The sequence below is a fragment of the Pongo pygmaeus genome, chromosome 1 (genome assembly GCF_028885625.2).
Source record: "Pongo pygmaeus isolate AG05252 chromosome 1, NHGRI_mPonPyg2-v2.0_pri, whole genome shotgun sequence".
Classification (NCBI taxonomy): domain Eukaryota; kingdom Metazoa; phylum Chordata; class Mammalia; order Primates; family Hominidae; genus Pongo; species Pongo pygmaeus.
The window spans coordinates 29,766,212-29,772,150 of NC_072373.2; the positions used below are offsets into that span (position 1 = coordinate 29,766,212).

At 36.4% G+C, this 5,939-nt stretch overlaps 1 pseudogene; it reads right to left on the reverse strand.

Annotated features, from left to right (window-relative positions):
* Positions 1-326: 326 nt before the first annotated feature.
* On the reverse strand, positions 327-429 carry LOC129022793 (U2 spliceosomal RNA; annotated as a pseudogene).
* Positions 430-5,939: the final 5,510 nt, after the last annotated feature.

Consider the following 5,939-nt stretch of genomic DNA (forward strand, 5'->3'; position numbering starts at 1 on the left):
GGCTCCATTTCTCGAGGGATTCCCATTTCCACTGGCTGGTTTATCATTATCATATAAGCTCCATGTCTAACTCAAGTGTTACCACTTCAAATGGGTTTTCACCATCCTAGCTAAAATAGCAGCCACTGTCTCTCTTGCTCTGTTTTATATTCTTCATGGCAATATTGCCAACTGAAATTTTATTATTATTATATTAAAATATTATTTATTTCTTACTAGAAGGTTAGTTCTGTAATGTCCAACTTTTCCTGTCTTGTTCACTATTGTTTTCCAAGCACATAATTGATACCCATTAAATGTCTGTCAAATGAATAAATAATTTTTAATGGGGATGATGAATAAAATATTATTTTTTGAGGAAGGAATAAAAGAACATACGTATATCTGTAAATACTACACTTGATCTTAGCCAAAAGGCCGAGAAGCGATATGTATATCTATAAATACTTAAAAACTATGAAGTACTACAATATTAATATTCATAGATATATAACTAAAAGGGTTGGATGGTAAACAAAGTACTTGGACATGTTTCTGGTAAGTTTCTCTATGAGCTGGGACATAAGTTTTACATTTAATCCTATTTTCTATGTTAAAGGAGGATAAGTGAGTTTTACCCATTGAACAAATAGACCCATTACTCACATTTCACAATTAGCTGCTTTATGCGTATTTGACCAATGTTGCACTTTAAGCAATTACAGATAACACTTAGTCCTGGACTTACAGATGGTTTGACTTATGGATGGAGAACACAGTAGAATATTGTGTTCCCAATAATTCTGCCTATTTACAGAAGCAGCGTTTCCATCCTTTTCATTAGTTAAAAGTGAATAGTTTTTACTAATTAAATTAATATTTAATATTTAATTTGTGCCAATTAAATATGCAGAAATTCTGCACAACCCTCAACCCCCTTTTGTAGATTCTGATATGACAGTTGATATTATTTATATGAGCAATGATAACTGTCAGGGCCAACGTGGGAAGCAATCATGTGACATACTAATACAATATTTATCCTCTGTCCCAATTTTCTGTTTAGTAGGCTCTCCAAATTATCACTCATTATGTGTCCCAAAGCAGAAACCAGTGTAGGTAGCATTACTAAACTTAGCAAATAAAAATATGGGATGCCAAGTTAAATGTGAATTTCAGAAAAATGAGTGCTTTTCTAGTATAAGTATGTCCTATGCATAAGTATGTTGGGGTACAGTTTTGCTAAAAATTATTTATTGTATATTTGAAATTTAAATGTAGCTGGATATCATGTATCTTATCTGGTAAACATATATATAGGATATAGCCAGTGACATAATTCCTGATGCCATCACTGGTCCTTTGGCTCAGACCACAGTATTTCTAATATCAGCGGAGCACAGCTAGATTGTTCAACTGTTGCATCTGTTAAGGTGGTTAGAAGACGGTATCTCATGGAACAAGAATATGTACTATGCCTTCCTTTGTCTAAGTGCCTTTAATATGTTTCCTTTTATTTGAATAACTTTGAGTGAGACATAGACATAAAGGAGAGTTTTCCTATGATGCTTGACTAACTCTGAATACTTCCTGGAATTTGTAAGATAAACTTGGTCATGATAAATTAAGTGATCAGTTATTGCTCCCAAGGTTTCTGTCATTTGGGTTTAGGGTCAGAGGTGGATTTTCTGTGAAGTTAAGAAAACTATAGCTTCAGGGCCGTCACTCGCATAGGTCACTTCCATGGCCCCATGCCTAATTTTGTATTCTTTTTCTTAAATACAAAAAAAAAAAAAAAAAAGAGACCTCCCAAACTCTATAAGCACCATGAAAACCTGGATTCTATCCCCTCATCCCCCACCCGTGTCTAGGGATAAACAGTCTAGCACGCTAGCTCTAGATAATTGCTGCTTTGGATAATTTCCAGATAAAATGCCCAAATTGACAAGACAAATGTTTTACATGTAAACAAGTTGCACTTACTTATCTTAGGCCCCCAACAACCTGATTCATTTCAGCTATTGGCTTTTTTCTTTTCTCTATGGTCACAGTTATCACAGTATGCTCTCAGGAACATGGGGGCAGAGCTTCAACGTTAAACAGATCTTTCTGTTTTCCTTTTCACTGGGAGATACCTAGTTCAATGTTCCTGTAACCAGTTGTAATATATGCCAATCTCAAAGTTAAATTCTGGCTCTTTAGGAGGCAGCTTTCATCTGAAGACCTGGGATCTTCAGATTATCACTACGTTATCACTTCCCCTAATTTAACAGCTGCTTGTTTTGCTTTACTCCAGTCCTCAACCCCCAGATGAGGTAGTAGAGATCCACTGCTGTTTTGTGGAACACCAGCAACATTGACACAAAGGCAAACTCCAGCTTTCCTCACACCTCTTAAAGAGAATTTTGAACCCTACGAGTCTAGATGGCCCTGGCCTATTCCCTGGGGGATATTTTTTCCCCATAGGCAGGGCTGATGAGATATTATGTTGGAGTCACCCGGGGCCTATTCTTATACTTCTTCTCTCTTTTTTTGGGTACTTTCATTCCCTTGGTAATCTCATCTTTTGTCATGGCTCTAAAAACCATCCAAATGTTGACGGCTCCCTAGTTTATATCTGGGAAATAATAGGAGGGTTTAGAGTAAACAAGTGACCCAATACATGCGTGATTAACACATGCTTAAAGGATCAGCCCCGAATTCTCCCTTGACTCAAAACTTATTCAACTGTCTATCTGGGTGTCCTTTAGGCATCTCAGACATTCTGTGATCACAGCTGAGCTCCTGATCTTGCCTCCAAATATGGTCTTTCTGCAGTTTTCTGTATCTCGATAAATGACAACTTCATCTTCCCACTGTTTCAGGCCAAAAATCTTGGAGTCATTTCTGACTCCTCTGTTATTCCCACATTAGCTGTTCAAACTATCTAAATAACAGTCTACCTACTAAATACCCTTTGTCTCTACCTTCAGAATATATCCAGAATCTGATCCCTTCTCAGTATCTTCACAGCAAACACCTGGCCCCAGGCCACCTCATCTCCTACGTGGCCTTGTAATTGCCTCCTAACTGGTCTCCCTGCTTCTGTTTTCAGCCAACTTTAGTCTGTACTCAATGTAGCAGTCAAAGCAGTCTTTTCAATACATAAGTCAGAGCATGTTAGTTATCCTCTGCTCAAAAGCCTCCAAGAGCTTCCCACATTAATAGGAATAAAAGCCCAAGTCCTATAATGAATGGCCTGCAAGGTGGTACCTGATCAGACCCTCTGCAATGACTATTGTTCTTGTCTTCTAAAATTTTATCCACCACCCACTCCCCTCCAGCTTTGCTGACCTTGCTGTTTTTCACAGAAGCCAAACATTTCCGCACTTAGTGCCTTTCCATTGGCTGTTCCATCTGCCTGGATTGCTCTTCCTTCAGGTGTGTCTATCTGTGTGTGTGTGTGTATGTGCGTGTGTGTGTGTACATGCTTACATGCTTCCTTACCTCCTTCAAGTACTTTCTCAAATGTTACCTTCTCAATGATCACCCCATTTAAAATCGAAACCCGCCCTCCACAATTGTTAATCCTTGTTTTGATTTTTCTCCATAGCATTCATTACTTCTAAGATAGGTTTTTAAAAATTTTTTATTCTGTCTCTTCCAATTAAATATAAGCTCCATGAAATCAGGTTTTTATCTGTTTTCATTCCTGCTGTATCATTCCTAGCACTCAGAATAGTGCCTGTCACAAGAAATGGAGGGCACTCAATGTATATCCATTGAATGCATAAAACAGGATAAGAAAGTCTTAAACCTTTGCTTAATGTGTCTTCATCAATCCTTAAAGGGTTCAAAAGCACTCAACCCTCTTTCTCTTCTTTGGACTTCCCCTTATGGTGTGTGTGTGTGTGTGTGTGTGTGTGTGTGTGTTTTCCAGCTAAAACCTAATATCCTTGAGTTACACCATTAAGAGAGTTGCAGCTAGCTCTTCAGAAATCTTGTATCTACTGAACTCCAAGAACATCATTTATTCAGTACCCAAGGATGGGACATAGCCAATGATGATGGGAACATTTTCGGGAACTGTGCTCACTCACATAGATTTTTGTTCATGGAATAAGTTTCTGAAGGTCTGTTTATCAGGGCAAAACTTCGGTCCTGTATCAACTAACAATCCCATACAGAAGGGTCATTGTTTGTATTTCTCCAAAGCCTGGTCAAAGGTAACTTTGACTAATTTGATTAAATTGATTGATAACTCAAAGTAAATCATATCACCAAAACACTTCTCATTCCAATGCTTGATAGTTATGGAATTTGCTGAGACCACCCACTGAATACCCGTTCAAATGAATGGAATCTCACAAAGCACACATAATCATTTCTGACTTTTGTAGCCATAGGGATACATTAATACCTGTGCCTCATACTTAACTGAAAATCACCAGTTGTCTGCTGAGTGGTTTACTGCATGTCAAATCTGCATGTCAAATCCAGTGTAACAGACTATTTTACTACTTCTATTCAGAATTTCCTAATTCATAGACATTCTAATTTTATTTGTCTTTTTCTCTCAAATACCATGATACGGTGAAAGTCTGAGCTTTTGTTTCTTAATATTTACTGAATATTAAGACACATAGAGAATACTCTACTATACATAAATGCATACCGCTCAATGAATTATCCCTGGATGAACATTGCTGTAAAACTATTCAAGTTAAAAAAGAATATTTCCAGTATCCAGAAGTCTTCTGATGTCTCCTCCCCATCACTACTCCCTTCTTCCTCCCCAATGTAACTCTTACGCTCATTCTAACACTGCAGTTCATTTGTGTCTCTTTTCCAACTTTCTATAAATGAAATCATTCTATATGAATCTTGCATCTGGCTTCTTTTGTTCCATATTATGTTTGTGAAATTCATCTATATTATTGAATATAATAACTGTGGTTCATTCAGTATTACTGCTTCATAGTATTCCACTGTATGAATTTATCACAATATATTGTTTCTAGTTTTTCATTTTTATAAATCATGTTGCTCTGGGCATTCTTGGAAATATTCTTGGTTACCATGATCCCCTTTCTGTTGAATATACACTTTGGAGTGCAATATCTGTGTCATAGGTATGTATATGTTCAACTTTAGTAGATAATGTAAGCAGTTTTCCTAAATTATTGTCCCAATTTAACTCCCACCAGCAATATAAGAGACATCCTATTGCTACATATCCATGTCAACAATTAGGATTATCTCTCTTCTTTATTTTAGTTATTCTCCTTCGTAAATAGTAGTGGTATCTCATTGAGGTTTTAATTTGCATTTCTCTAACTCCAAATAAGATTGAAAATATGCAGATATCCTTTTCATGAAGTGTCCACTCAAGTATTTCCTTCTTTTTTCTATTGTATTATATATCTTGTTACAGTTAATTTGTAAAAGTTTAAAAATTATTTATCTGGATACAAGTCTTTTATTAGTTATGTGTGTTGCAAATATCTTTCCTCACTCTGTGGCTTGTTTTTATAGTCTCTAAATGGTATTTGTGTTGAAAAGAAGTTCTTAATGTTAACATCCAATGTATCCATCTTTTCTTATGAATAGTCATTTTTGGTCCCAATTTATCAAATCCTTACCTATCCTAAAGTCTTGAAGATATTATCTATGTTATAGTCTTAGATTATCTTCTAATTGATGTATTACTTTCTCTTTCACACTTTTCACAGTTAAATCTACAATCACCCAGAATGGATTTTCATGTGTGGTGGGTGGGAAGGGTCATTTCTTTTTTAAATCATCAACTTTTTAAAAAAATTATTTTTATACTTTAAGTTCTGGGATATATGTGCAGAACATGCAGGTTTGTTACATAGGTACACAAGTGCCACGGTGGTTTGCTGCACCCATCAACCCATCATCTACATTAGGTATTTCTCCTAATGCTATCCCTCCCCTAGCCCCTCACCCACTGGCAG